This window comes from Gekko japonicus, unplaced genomic scaffold (genome assembly GCF_001447785.1).
Source record: "Gekko japonicus isolate JY-2015 unplaced genomic scaffold, Gekko_japonicus_V1.1 scaffold633, whole genome shotgun sequence".
NCBI classification, from domain to species: domain Eukaryota; kingdom Metazoa; phylum Chordata; class Lepidosauria; order Squamata; family Gekkonidae; genus Gekko; species Gekko japonicus.
The window spans coordinates 47946-62717 of NW_015175375.1; positions in this window are offsets into that span (position 1 = coordinate 47946).

The following is a 14772-nucleotide window of genomic DNA, read 5'->3' on the forward strand; positions in this document are numbered from 1 at the left end:
AGATTTTACCCACAGAGGTGGTTATTCCAAGCTTGCCCTGCATTCTCATCATCTCCATTCTCCTGGACAATTAAATTATTGACATGCAAGCATACTTTGCTTATAACCCTAGGGTGATACAGTAATTGGAAATGCAGCCCTTTTTAATTGCTTAACCCACGTTTGTGGTTGATTGTGCAGGAAGGCTTTCAGTTCATGGTTTCTTCAACAGCCCTACCTCTCTTGGAAGAGAAAGGAGAAATGATTATGGCCATTTCCAGAAAGGTTAATCTGCTCTGGATTCAGTACTACTGGGAAGTAGTTGTGTCCCTGCTTCCTCCCAGCTTTGTGGTTTATCCATGCATCTACCAGAGTTTCCTCAGCTTTATCCCAATCTTTCTCATAGTACCTTTCCTGCAAAATTTTGGGAAAGTTAGTAGTAATGCCTGGGTGGCTACCATATGGGAGGGAAAGTTCAGATTCCACCCCACCCCACCCGGCCATGGCAGTTATTTTTCCTGCCTGTCCCCAAGACAGCCATTTCCTCCTCTCACCACCAGGTGCAATGATAAAATCTGCAAGGATATATTGTTATATCAATATAATGTTATATCAATATGTGTAACAGGTTCTTTGGATTCCCAGATATCATGTTCTTTAAGATGTATCTCTATCACCTTCCATTGCAGGGATATAAGGAGAAAACATACCTCCATAATGGAAGAAGCTAGAGACTAAATTTTCTAAAAATTAAAGCCAAGAGTACAGAGAATCTGATGCACATATCAGTGTCATGCTATATCAATAGAATGATAGTCAATTACTGATCTTGTTTAAAAAGTTGGGAAAGTCCCAGTGAGCAGGGGAGGGGGAATGGCCACTACTGGGTAGGGTTCCCAGTAAATAAATGCTGGGAGATTTTGAAGGCAGTGCCTGGGGAGGGTGGAGTTTGGGGAGGATGTGATGTCACTTCCAGGTGATGTTCTAGGAATTTCTCTCAGTCTGTATGGTGAAGACCGCCCCCCCCCCCACTGTTCAGTTTCTCAAGGGCTAAGAATTGGGGCTGAGGGTGGAGATTTACCTGCTCCCAACAAACAAATGGCAAGCCTGCTGCCAGGGAATTGGGGCAGGGAAACTGTGGGGAGACCTGACATGTGGAATCCTCAGTGTCACTGTGCTGTATCAGCAGTCGCACCAGCAGTGGGGAAACCAAACAAGCCTGTCCCAGTGTGGAAACCAACAATGTCTGATTTGGCTCATTCTTAGTTATAATATGTATGTATTAGGTAAACCAATATTGATAGGCATTATTGGCCTGCCTTGTCATCTGCAACTGGAACTATGCCACAGGCTAATGCAATAGAACTGGGGAGACTTTGCATTAAAGTTCCTGGCCAGTGCAATGCATGTTTTAGCTTCAGTTTTCAAATGTCTTATAAACAAATGCGCAAAGAAGTATTTTTTATGTTTAAAGTTTAATATGCTATTAGCTACAGGAACGCTCTTAGCTGAGGCAGAGTACACACTTTGCATGAGAAAGGTTCTAGGTTTAATCTTGAATATGCCTGTTAAAAGGATCTTGGATACCAGATCTGGGAAAGATTTCTTCTTAAGAACTTAGCCACTGTCAATTAAGGTAGTCAGTACTAAGATAGATCTACCAGTGGTCAGTCTTTGTGAAGCAATTCTGTGTTCATGTGACTGACCCCACAAGTTCTTGCAGTAGCTTATTCCACTGTAACATTCTAGATGTCATTCAGATGGAGCAGGATGTGGTGCAGATGCAAAATACAGATGTAGATATAACAAAAATATGTTAGAAAGAAGTTACAAAACACATGGATAAGAAGCCATTCTAGCATCAGAGAACCTCATCTGAAAAGCCATAGTATTCTATGATAAGGTGAAAGTAGTGGGCACCTGGGCAGTAATGGCCATGAAATCTGGGGATGTACAGTCTTGGGAAAGGTCCCTCACAGTACGATTCTTAACAGGATTGATTCATCTCCTGCCCTCTTAGCATTCTCCCCAGAGTAACTCAAATTCCCTGAAGATCTAATTCCCACCACTGGCAGAAAAGGTTTTGAATCTTAACTGTATAAGGATTCTTCCCCCCACCCTGGTCAGCATTTTAGGTTCAGTTTTGTCCCCTGGAATATTCTTTTGCCACTGCAACTGTCAGTTTAGTTTCACCCAAAGATTGCTCCTCTACCACAGGACTCTCCCTCTGTGACTCTTGACTATACTCAGGCTTTGAACCAGGCAACATATAGATTTTTCTCCCTTTCTCTGTTCATATCTTTCCCTCTCTGCATTTGGATCTCATCCCTGGTTTTATCAGAGTTCAACTCGCGACACAATACCTTGCATTTACCCCTGGTTATAACAGCATCCGTTTATTTTGGGACAAGTGTGGGGCGAAACCAGGGTAAACTCAATGTAATGTGGAAACAAAAAATACCCCGAGATAATTACAGGGGTGAACTCAAGTGTAGTGTTACATGTAAGTTCGGGGACAGGGCTGAACCAGGATTTAAGGTCTAGTGCAGAATCACCCAATGTCTGCCCTAGCCCATCCTGCACCTGGGAAGAAAACTTTTCAGAAGGAAGGGATATCCTCATGCTTCCTGCTATGCCTACGGTTTTGTGTACTCTGGAAGCTCCAGGAACAGACCCCGTGAATGACTCTCATTCTTGGCCTAGTGCACTCTTGTCCCTATCCACAGCCATCATTGTTCTCCTCCACTTTCCTGGAGCCCCTGCTCCAGAAAGCCTTGCCCCCCTGCCAGCAACCTACTCCCCCTCTCTTTCTTAGGGATCCCAAGTCCCCCCGGGGGGCAAGGAAACCCCCGCCCCAGAGGCCCATTCCCCAGCACCGCCGTATCGGGCCCCGGGGGGAACTCCACCCCGGCGTGCGCATCACCCGGAAGTGACGCGACCACGCCGGGCATGCTGGGGGCGGGGCTACGGCCATCCAAGGGAAATCTATGGTTTTCCCTTGTATGGCCGTGCCCTTGCCCCCAGTGTGCCTGGCGTCCTCCCGTCACTTCCGAGTGACGACCGTGTGGTGCGCGCGCGCGCACCAGACGCCGGCCGGGAGCCCCCTGCTCCCGGCGAAGATCAACTTGGCAACCCTACTTTTTCTCCTATCATTCCTGGCCATTGTACCACTTCCCTTCTGGTCTGTCTTTTATGAATTTTGCTTTCCCTTCCTGTTCCTTTTAAGTGTTTGTCCCCTTATTCCCCTTTAATCCTTGCCTCTTGGTCACTCCCATTTTTTTTCCATTCCATTTCATTTATTAGCTTCATTGACCCGAGGTCTTAAGCCAAACATGCAAACAACAAGTATAAAATGCATTACATAAAATTACAAGAAATTTAGACAGAACGCCTTTACAATAAAAGCTAGTAAACATGCTCTCAATCAGTAACATCAGACCACATTTTATAAACTTCGGTGAATTCTATAAAATCCCATGATATTATGGAAATTAGTTTTAAAATTTTAAAATTGTATACAAAAGGTACTCATAACATTTCAAAGCCGCTTTAAAGATAGCACTATTGAAAGATATTTTGCCACCAAGCGAGTCGTTTCAGGGTCCTCATCAGCTAATAGTATGGTTATCACCCAGGGTTCCATAGGGAGGTGATATCTTTGTAAAATAGGAGTAATCCAGCAGGATCTGGGGTCAATCCATTGGTGGCAAAATAACATAAGATGATCTAAGGTCTCTATTGCACCTGATCCACAATTACACAATCTATTTGAGTACTGTATTTTAGCAAAACGGCCACTTAGCTCTACAGTTGGAAAAACATTCAACCTTGCAAGCGTGAAGACATATCTAGATCTGGGGGATGTAAGGAAGCTCATATATGAGGGAGACCTCTTGGTCACTCACTCTCTCTTGGACACACAAACCTCCTTTTCCTTCATTTTCTGCTTCTCCCTGGAGGTACAACAATGGGTGGGCTCTGGATTAGTTGTGGGTGGACACATTTAGCTTGAAAGGGGTCTCTTTTACTAGGCATTGTTTGTTTCTCTCCATTGGAATCCCTGATTTGTTTGCTTGCTTTTTCAGTTAATTTCTCAAACTATATTTTATTGCATTGTATTTTGAAAACTGCTTTCTCTTCTTGCCTTTTTGCCCATCCCTGTATTCAATAAAGATCAAATTCAATTAAACGTTGTCCCTGATGTATTTCCCACATATCACCTCAAGAGTGTGCCTGTGTATACAGAGACTTAGGCCACGTTCAGACTGGCAATTTGAAGCACTAGGGAGTCGTGACAAAGAAAAACCAGAACAGACCCGGAACGGCCTGGTTGTGGTATTCCTGTTCACTCCGCAGCGAATTAAGCGGGAGGATACCGTGGAGGAAGCGCAATGTAGCGTTCACAGTGTTGGGCCGCTCTGACGGGCTGTTAGCGGCTCTTTCCATGCCGGGCTGCATGAGCCCATGTGCATGGGTGCAGCAGCAAATAGGGCATGATCGTGCATGCCCCGACAGCGCCTGCCGGGGGAAACAGCCGGTGCCTATTATCAATTACTGCGGGTTGTTCCTGCCTTAGCAGCGCTTGCGTTCACACTCAGGGAACTGGAATCAACCCTCTCTACACACGGTTCGCTACCACTTTCACCTGGTAGCTTTTAAACTCGGGAGGGAAGCGGCACAAGACGGCTTGAGTATGGCCGGGGGACGCCTGACAGATGTGCTTGTGTGAACCCGCCCCTTTAATTCACTATTGAACCGCTACTGAAACGTTTGCCTGCCGGGCCAAACTGCCAGGGTCAGATACCAGGGTGTGGGGGTGTATGTGTAAAAGGCATTACACCCTAGCTTCTCTGGCACCTTTCCCATGCTGTCTCTATGCTTCTTCTTTCCTTTCCCCTAGCAGCCCTTTCAGCCTCTCCACTTCCATTTCCTACTACATACCTTTTTTGTTTGTTGCTCTCCCTTACATCTCCTCCATTTCTTATCCTCCTCTTCTTATGTCTGACTCATGTCTCAACAGTATTGTTTAGGGTTGCCTAGCAACCCCAAATGGCCACCAAAATCTCACGCCATAGTCGCAAGATTTGGGTCTGTATTCTTTTCAGATGTTTAGGAAAAATCACCTCTATCATTATATGCCACTATTGTTCAGATTTTTTGGATCCACACTCTGGAGCCTTGTTCAGATTTAGATATATGAATTCTATAACAGCAGTGCTCTAGATAAAAAAAATGAATATGCAGTTACCGTTAATGTTTTGTGAGGGTTAATGCTGCCGTGGTACATTCTACTCCAACACCATCTCTTTTTTATCTCAGTTCATTGGCCCATGGCAATGTAGAATATCAGTTTTGCCAAAGTTCTCCCTTTCTAAACATTATTGACGTCTACCAAGCCATTAGGAGGAAAAAAAGACTGTGTTATGTTCACTTGATTTCTTTCTTGTGCTATGTCAAGCTCTGGAGGGTAGATTTACAGGATTATGAATTCACTTCATCTTCAAAACAGCCCTGTAAATTGTGAGGCTGAGTGATAGTGGCACCGCTCTCCCAAACAGACAAAAGCATCTCACCATTTTTGTAGTTTCGCTCTTAGTCTTTGTTGGAATTGGTGGAATGGAAATAATTCCTGGGACTGGTTTGGATTTTATGTATTATGTATTTGATTTGGTATCTATCTCTTTGATGCTTTGTAAAGACCTTCTGCGTTTCTGAGACCTAACTACCACAGGCTACAGTGGACATTAATTCTTTGATGCTTTGTAAAGACCTTCTGTGTTTCTAACTACCACAGGCTACAGTGGACATTAAAGACGAAATCAATGGACATTAAAAAAGGACCCAAACCAACAAGAAAAAATGATGGTTTACTACCAAATCACTTGTGAGGAACTCAGTAGTCCAGCATTCTGACCAAACATTCCCTTTGGATTTATGACATGTAAGTTACATATGAATCCGGTTGAGCATCTGAGACATTTTCTCTAGAATCACAGTTGCATTGATCTGTTGTTTAAGTTCTATTTTCTCTTAACAATTTTCATAGCCATCTGTCTGTCCTCATTCATTTTCTGGAGCATTAAATGTGACCCCATTATTTTATTATGACCCCTGTTGTCATGACAACCGAGCCATGTTTTGCTGCATACTACTTTATTACGCCTTGAAACGAAGGCAGCTGAACAGTAATTCATGTTATTTCAGCTTTTATGTGAATGGGAGTTCCTCTGACCTGAGTTATTCACTATGCTTCAAATGTCTCATCGACCCATTTCAGTCCATTTCCCAGTTTCCACATTGTGGGAAAGAGGTGAAATGGTCATATAGTCAAAACACACAATGCTAGTAAAGGCCAAAGAGGAACCAGCCTAAAACAGGAAATGGCGAAGGAGGAAAAGAGGTTAGGGTTGCCCTCAGAAAGGGGGCAAACCTAGCTAACCTCTTTTATTTTCCTGCTCTCCCTTTGCTCTCAATTTGCCAACTCTCTGCCTGTTAAAAGGTTGCTTCCAGTACAATGAATATTCAGAGCATCCATTGTGTCTTTCAAACACAGAATGTTGTATGGAATTTAGAATACAGAAAATTACAGCATTTGTTGCTTTCCTTTTTCATTTTGACAGTCGTTAAGAACATCTTGAAACTCATATAAACAGCATCCATTCCAGCCCCCAAACAAGAGTTCCTAACTAAAGAATATAAAATACTGGGGGGAGTGGGATGAAATACTGAAACTCCTATACCTCTGTTCTTAATTTGACAAAATCTTCAAATGCTTACAAACAAATTGTGTGTTTGTTCCATAATCTGCATTTGACCCTAATGCAGGACTTAATTTGAGCCAGGACTCTCATCCCAGAATCAGTTTTGAATGCCAAGACTGGAAAATATAAAGTAGTAATGAAGAAGGTTGTATATCCTTAGTCATGTACAGAGGGTATGGCATTGCCCTCTCTGCAATTACCACCACAGTAACATGTTTCCATTAAGCTATTATAAGAACCCGTTTCACTAGAAAGCAAGAATGTTGTATGATGCTGGGAAATATAGATGACTGAGTTTTTAATTACTCGCAATTTTTGCATGAGGGACTCCAAGGTAGTTATTCCATGGCTGCATTGATTCAGGCAGGGAGAGTCTTATGTTATAGGCTAGATCCAAAGAATGGTGATTGGCAGGAAAACAGTCACTGCAAGCATTGTTCCAAAAACAACTTGTACAACTGCTCATGCAGTGCTATGAGTAGATTCCTTAGCAGTTGTTTATGCCTCCAGTTGCACAAGAGGCTATTGCACAACCTCTTGCACAAGCAGAAGTACATCTCTGGATTTAGTTTCAGTGTTCCTGTGCAATGGGCTAAAGTGAGATATAAAACCATTATTCTGTATGCCAAAAGCACTTTGTGCAAGCAGAAGGACCCCTTTGGATCCCGGCAAACTTTTTGAAAGGAGACCTCATTCCCAGAATTCACTTTTCCCAGTAATATATCCTGTCCAATGTTCCCTCTAAGCTGAGTTAGTGTGAGCTAGCTCACAGTTTTTTTAGCCTTGGGTCACACATCTTTGTCTTTGCTCAGGAAGGATGGCTCCGGAGCAAGTTAATTGATGCAGCAGCCGAATCGCCCACTCACAACCTGAATGCCAGTAGCTCACAAAGTAGAATTTTTGCTCACAAGACTCCACAGCTTAGAGGGAACATTGATCCTGTCAGCTTTCCCCCCATAACAGAATAATAAATTCATCATCACATGGTGGAACAAGATGAATGTGGTGAAGAAAATGGGGATTCTACTGGGGAACAAATGAAGGGCCTTTAACATCCGAGATTATAGAAAAGCACCCTAAAGGGCCTAAAAAAAAAGGTACTCCAGTGTCATAATGCTGACACTAGAAGTTAGCTTTGTTCTTGCCTGATCATTAGGAAACCCAACACTCACTTTACAGCAAAGCACTCAAACCCAAGAAGCAAATATGATACCAAGGCCCAGGTGGTGGTGTTCAGACAGCCAGTTTGGTGTAGTGGTTAAGAGCGCAGACTCTAATATGGGAGAAGTGTGTTTGATTCCCTACTTTAAATGCAGCTGCTGGTGTGACCTTGGGTCAGTCATAAATTCTTTCAGAGCTATTCTCTCAAGGACAGTTCTCCAGAGAGCTCTCAGCTCCACCTACCTGGGTGTCTGTTGTGGGGAGGGGGAGGGGATTATAAACTGCTCTGAGACTCCTTCAGGTAGTGAAGAGGGGTATAAATCCAATAATCTCCTCCTCTACTACTACTACGTCTTCTTCTTGACTAGCTTTTATCAACATCCAGGATTGTCAACATCCATTCATATAGAAAAGAGCTGTGTGAGATATGAAGCAAGTAAACATGACAGTAGAACTAAATCTGTTCAAAAAAGATTCTCCAAGCAACTCCCAACTTCAGTAGAAAAATAGCAGTCAATAGCCAGGATTCGATTTTCCCCAAATGACAAGTTGAACTTACTTTGCCTTCAGTGACAATTTTCTCATGGGCAAATTGTTCAAAATGAACAGTATTGAGTGATTTTGTGCTTTCACAGTTGGTGGCATTCAGTGAGACAACTGGCCAGGTCACAGCTTTTGATGTGTGCTCACAATTGGTTGGCTTGCATGGATTCATAGGCAGGTCTCAAATCATGTCAAACCAGCTACTTTTTGCGTGTGTTTGCTGCTTGCACATCTGTGCAGTTGATGGCATTGATCACTGATGACATTCATCATGTTGGCACATATCCAGAATTTACTGGACTGAATTATGCTGTAGAAGTATAGCTTCAGGTGGGTAGCTGTGTTGGTCTGAAGCAGCAGAACAAAGTTTGAGTCCAGTGGCACCTTTAAGACCAACAAAGTTGTATTCAAGGTATAAGTTTTCGTGTGCATGCACACTTCTTCAGATACAATGAAATGGAAACCAGTCCATACATATACGTAGAGGGTGAGCAGCAAATTAGGTTTTTAACAGATGCACAGTTGACCCCTTTCTCACCCCTTCCACAACTCTAGCAGGATTAAGACATTGCTTTAAAAAACAAAAACAAAAAAAACCCTTTTCCTTCTGCCAGGTAAGAAGACAGCAGAAGGGAGAAAAGAGCAGGGACAGTCATGGGAGAGCAGTGGAAGTACATGTGCATTGCAATGTAGAACAATTTGAGTGATTGTTAAAAAGTGGACTTTTTGGGTCAGGTGTTGCTGGTTGCTTTTTGTTATCAAATTATGATCTAAGCAGAGCAGCATTCATATGTCACAGGTTGTCAATGTGCAGGGAATACTGGTCTGTCCGAGGCACCTTTCTACATTACATCCTGCTGAGCTCTTACAAGTAATCCAGGGTTTGTTGAATTCAAGATTGGACCCTTTTCATTGGAAATATCTGCAGCTTGCTGTGATGCCTCTGCTCAATTTACATTCAACATGATGCAGTTGGCCAGGTGTGAGAGATTTTACTGTGAAAACAAAATTGCTCACATTTGGCTAATTGTGCCACAGTGAATATAAATCTGCACTGCTAGTGTCAGAAGTAACTTCATTTTACAGTTCCTCTGACCATTTCAATGGGCTTTTCCTGGCAAAGATAGGCAAGATACTTGGGGCTGTTAAGTCCAAGGATCTGTACAAACTGGATCCTTGCACATTAAGAAAAATCTTGCTAGGCAGAACTAAAAAGCCATGCTGACCACTTCCCTGAGAGACGATGCTTCCTTCTGGATGTGGCTCTGGCACATTTTTTTTGGGGGGGGGGATGACCTGGTCAAGTTTTGACCACTATCTAGTCTCCTTTTAGGGAGAGCAATTAAATCCAAGCATGACAAAGGAGAGGCTACTGGAGAATATTCATCTGGAGGGATAGATGATGAGATCTACCTGCTGGACCAAGCTGTGGTTTTTGAGAAGCAGACTGCAGCTACTGTTAGAATTAACTTTTTATGTTCGTCTAGTATGTAGGAGCCCTTACCTCCTAGACTGTTTGGACCTTGTTATATTGATCCATACTTCTGTACCTAATGACAGCCTACATGAGGCTGTCCTTGAGGACAATGTAGAAGCTCTGTCTCACCTGGAATGTAGCTGCACACATCCTGTCAAGAACGGGGGAGTCATGCACACATTCAGCCTGTTGTGCAGCAGTTACATTGGATACCAGTTTGCTTCCAAGTTCCATTCAAAGTGATGCTTCTAGCCTCTAAAGCCTTTCATTGCCTGAGGTCTACATACCTGAAGGATCACCACTCTTTATGAGCCCATATGCTAATTAAAATCAGGTTAGTAGGCCCTCCTTCTACAAGGTGAGGACTGTCAGGTGGCAAAAAAAGTAGGGCTTTTTGGAAACTTCTTCTAAAAGATCTTCATCACTTCTAAGTTCCATCACTTCTGGAAAGGATGCACCCCAGTCCTCCCTCAAAAGGTATTTGATTGTCTGCTTTGGTCTTTCCTGTTTGATGCTTAACTGCTTATAATTGGTATCGCTTTTCATTTTTTATTGTTTCTTTTTAAGCTCTTATTAAACTGCTTGGAGCTTTGGAAAATAATATAAAATGTTTTAAATAAACTGCAAGTCTATGTTTCTACAGTCTTCTCTTTCTAAGTAGTAGAGCTTTGTTGGAGAAGTCAAAGAGCAAGCAGAGCTTGGGAACAGAGCAAGTAGCATGTTTTGCTTTATCCAGCTGTAGACTCTGTAGTCGGACATCAAAGAATATAAGCCTTGTAACCTGCTGGAGCTATCCCCATAGCAGCCTGAATACATTAAAGCAAAGCCTCTCCTCCTCCCCCTCCAATTTCTCTATGGTTTTAATTACTAACTTGCCTCTATTCAGGTTCCACCTGTGCTATTCATTAGAGTACATAGATAGCATTTGTATCAGCCCTGCCATGGGTACAGCCTAGTGCAATGGGAGTTGGGGGACAGGAGCTAGTGAGGCTTTTGGAAAGGGTCTGGCTAAAAGGGGGGGGGGGTAAATTCCTTGAAATCTTTAGAATCATTGGCTTGGCCCATCTTCCAGAAAGGAAACCACCAGATCCTACTTGAAGTGGCCAGGGCCATTACAAGGTATTTTGTTCCCTGCTGCAATTAGTTATTGAATAGTACAATATGGACAAATGGAATATGGACTAATGGGAAAGAACCTATAGTTTCCTCAGGTTGTAATGTTAAATTGAAAAGAAAACAGTTATCAACATTAATCTACTTTAAGGCAGTGTTCCCTCTAAGCTGAGTTAGTGTGAGCTAGCTCACAGGTTTTTAGCCTCTGGCTCACACATTTTTGTCTTAGCTCAGGAAGGATGGCTCCAGAGCAAACTAATTTATACACTAGCCAAATTGCTTGCTCACAACTTTAATGCCAGTAGCTCGCAAGATATAATTTTTGCCCACAAGACTCCACAGCTTAGGGGGAGCATTGCTCTAAGGTACTTTAGCCCCAAGCAGGTGTCAGGGGGCTCTACTCGTATCCTTCTAGAGGCCATCCTCTGTCTACTAGGCTCCTTGACATCCATCTCTGTATATGCTGAGTGTTAGGGTTCATGGAGAGGAGGCCATAGCAATACAGAAGGTATTAAACCAACAACTAACTTTATTGTAACCACAAAGGCCCATCAAGAGGAAAACTTGAACTGAACTGTGGTAAGCTGGGAGGGCCAGCACACTACAGAGAGAATTTTTTAAATGGTGGCATGTTCAGTGATCTGATCCGTCATCAGTCTGAAGTGGTGAAGACCAGGTTTACCATCCCACTAAGGGTCAAGCTACATTTGATGCTCTGTCACATGTCATTCACCCACCCATCCCCAGTGTTTTCTCTTCCCCCCACTGGGTGGCCCCACTGGTGGACCTCCTGATCCCCCAGTGTTTTCTCTTTCCCCCCTCATAATGCAGCCATGAAGGCTGCAATCTACAGCAGACAACCCATAGGGGTGAGAGATGCTTCCAGACCTGGCTGTGGGCCTCCCAGCAGTCACTGACCTTTCCTGTCTATGAACCAGCACCAACTTTCAAACAGGCTTAGCAGGAAGAATGAAAAGTAGCAGGAATCCAGGATATATAGTGCTCAAGCAGAGATGAACACATGATACTTATCCTGAGTCTGACAGTTTTCACTATCAACAATGTCATTGTTGTCTACTCTGAGTGGTATGGCTCTGCAAGAGCTCTGGTTCCCCAGTCTCTTCCTCTTCCTCTTCTTTCATATCACCTAGTTTTAACTGGAGATGCTATGGACTGAACGTTCTGCGTGCAACACCGATGCTCTGCTATGCCCCCCTCCTCTGCCAAGGGTTCTGTACTAAAGTGAAGCAATCATTCAAAATCTGGGGGGAAAGGGATTCTAGAGTTTCGCAGAACAGCTGAGTGGGCTCTAGATGACATAGTCTTTGAACCCTCAGTTTAGACTGTAGGAATGCCCCCCCCCTGCAGCTGCCCTTAAAGACAGTTCAGAAGAGTAATTTGGCCCCAAAGGTTTATGTATCCAGCATTTACTTATTAATCATATTAATGTCCCGCTTTTCTCCCAAACAGGGTAACAATACACAGAGGGGGGAAAATAAACCAAACAAGAAAGAGAAGGGAGGCTTCTGATGGTCAAGCAGGGCCCTGGTCACATGGGAGGTTTTGCCCCGCAAGAGGGATGGATCGGGGGTGCATCAAACGGGCGCAATCACACTGCAACATCTGGGAAGTGGAGCGCAGCCGTCCCCAATCCGTCCTTTCCAGGCGAAACCGTGCATTCAAAAAAACCTAGAAAAGAGTACTACCTACCTGAAACTCCACAGCAAGGGTGGCCGTGAGCCCCCAAGCAAAAGCAAGGGTGGCCCCACTGGTGGACCTCCTGATGGCACCTGGTATTAATGGCCACTGTGAGACACAGAGTGTTGGACTGGATGGGCCTTTGGCCTGATCCAACATTGGCGTCTCTTATGTTCTTATTGCCGGTACGCCCGTCTCCCACAGCATTCGAGGCTCCCGGCCAAACTGCGCATGCGTGTACATGCGCAGCCGGCTGCCTCGCTCTCCATTCTGTGGCTCTCCCCCCCGGCATCTGATCATGCTAGGGAGCAACTGCACAGCGGCTCGGGGGATCTGTCTGATCCCGCCACCACGCGTCTATTTTGATGCGGCTCAGAAAAGCCGCGCTTTGGCCGTGCCCTTTCCCCCTGTGTGACCGGGGCCCAGGTCTTCTTTCTCTGCTGGCTGATCTTCTGGCCATCTCTGGACCTGCCTGTCTGGCTAAGAGCCCAAGGGCTCATGATGTCACTGCAATGTAATGTTGTACAGTGTGTGTACTAGCAAGTGTTAGCTTCCTGGACCATATTATGAAAATGCTTGAATAAATTTCGCTTGGGGGCTAAATTTACGGTATTTTAATAGAACTTAAGATATTATACATTTGAAATAATGTATGCTTATTATTTTGATTAGCTGCTGTTGTTATTAAAGCTGGTTTATAAATGAGCCTGTTTCAATCTTTTTGGGTTGTCATTTTTATAGATACGTATATTATTTGTTTAGTGTTATATTTAGATCTGGGGTGGGCAATGCCTCTTCTGTGGTGGCACCTTGCTTGTAGAATTTTTTCTTGCTCCTGATAACTATACTATTTCTTCCCTTCTAAGTTTTAGAAAGCAAGTAAAGATTTTTGTGCTTCTACAGGGTTTGGGGAATTAAGAGATTTTCGTGTCATATGTATTTTCACTCAGTAGACTTAGAACTGGGTGGAAAAGTAGGCTAGAAATGTATTAAACAAATAAACAAATGGTAATGCTGCTTTGTAGTTCTCTCATTAATGCTCTGTGCTCTCAAACAACTTCAAAGGTTGTCAATACCTTGTAGTCATAATGCAGAAGATTTATGGAGGAAGAGGGATCAAATTTACATAATCCTCCTGGGAATTTTCCACTTTTGTGGATGACTTCACAGACTCTGAACTCACAAAGTCTAAAATCAAGGACACAGGTTGGCTGAGGAGCTGTGAGAAATTAGAACTCTTTTGTAACCAAAATGTTACCTTTGGAAACAAACTCATTTAACTAAACAGGTTATTTGGATGTTTTTAAACAGACATTCACAAATCTGTGTAATTTGATAGCTACTAAAATGACATGAAACATTTCCTCATACAGACTTTGACCATAAGAAATTCTTAAAGCTATATGTGCCTTTTTACAATGCACTGTGTATGTGTGTGAAGGAATAAGAAATCAAGTCTTGCTGGGAGTCACCAGTGTGTTCTATGGGCTCACTTTTGAAAAACAGCAAAAATTTAAGATAGTACCAGTTTGGTGTAGTGGTTAAGAGCATGGACTCTAATCTGGAAGAACTTGGTTTGATTCCCTACTTCTCCGCATGCAGCTGCTGGTGTGACCTTCAGTCAGCCACAGTTCTCTCAGAGCTGTTCTCTCAAGAGCAGTTTCTGTCAGAGCTCTCTCAGCCCCACCTACCTCACAGGGTGTCTGTTTTGGGGAGAGGAAGGAAAGGAGATTGTAAACTGCTGTGAGACTCCGAGTGAAGGGTGGGGTATAAATCCAATCTCCTCCTCCTCCTTCTAACAAAAGAGTTGACTGATTTTGTCTATTATAAATTCAACACCTGATTTTCATCTGCCATCTGCTTGGATGAGCAAGTGCACCTCCCTCATTCCCAACAATTCTAGCAGTTTTCAGCCTTCTCCGCCTTACTCAAGCCTGCTCAGTGCTGCCCCACTCTCTGCTCAAGACTTTGCTTCCTTCCATGATAAAATTGAAACTATGGGTTCTAAATTCTCTTTCACTGAATCTTCCTATTCCTCTT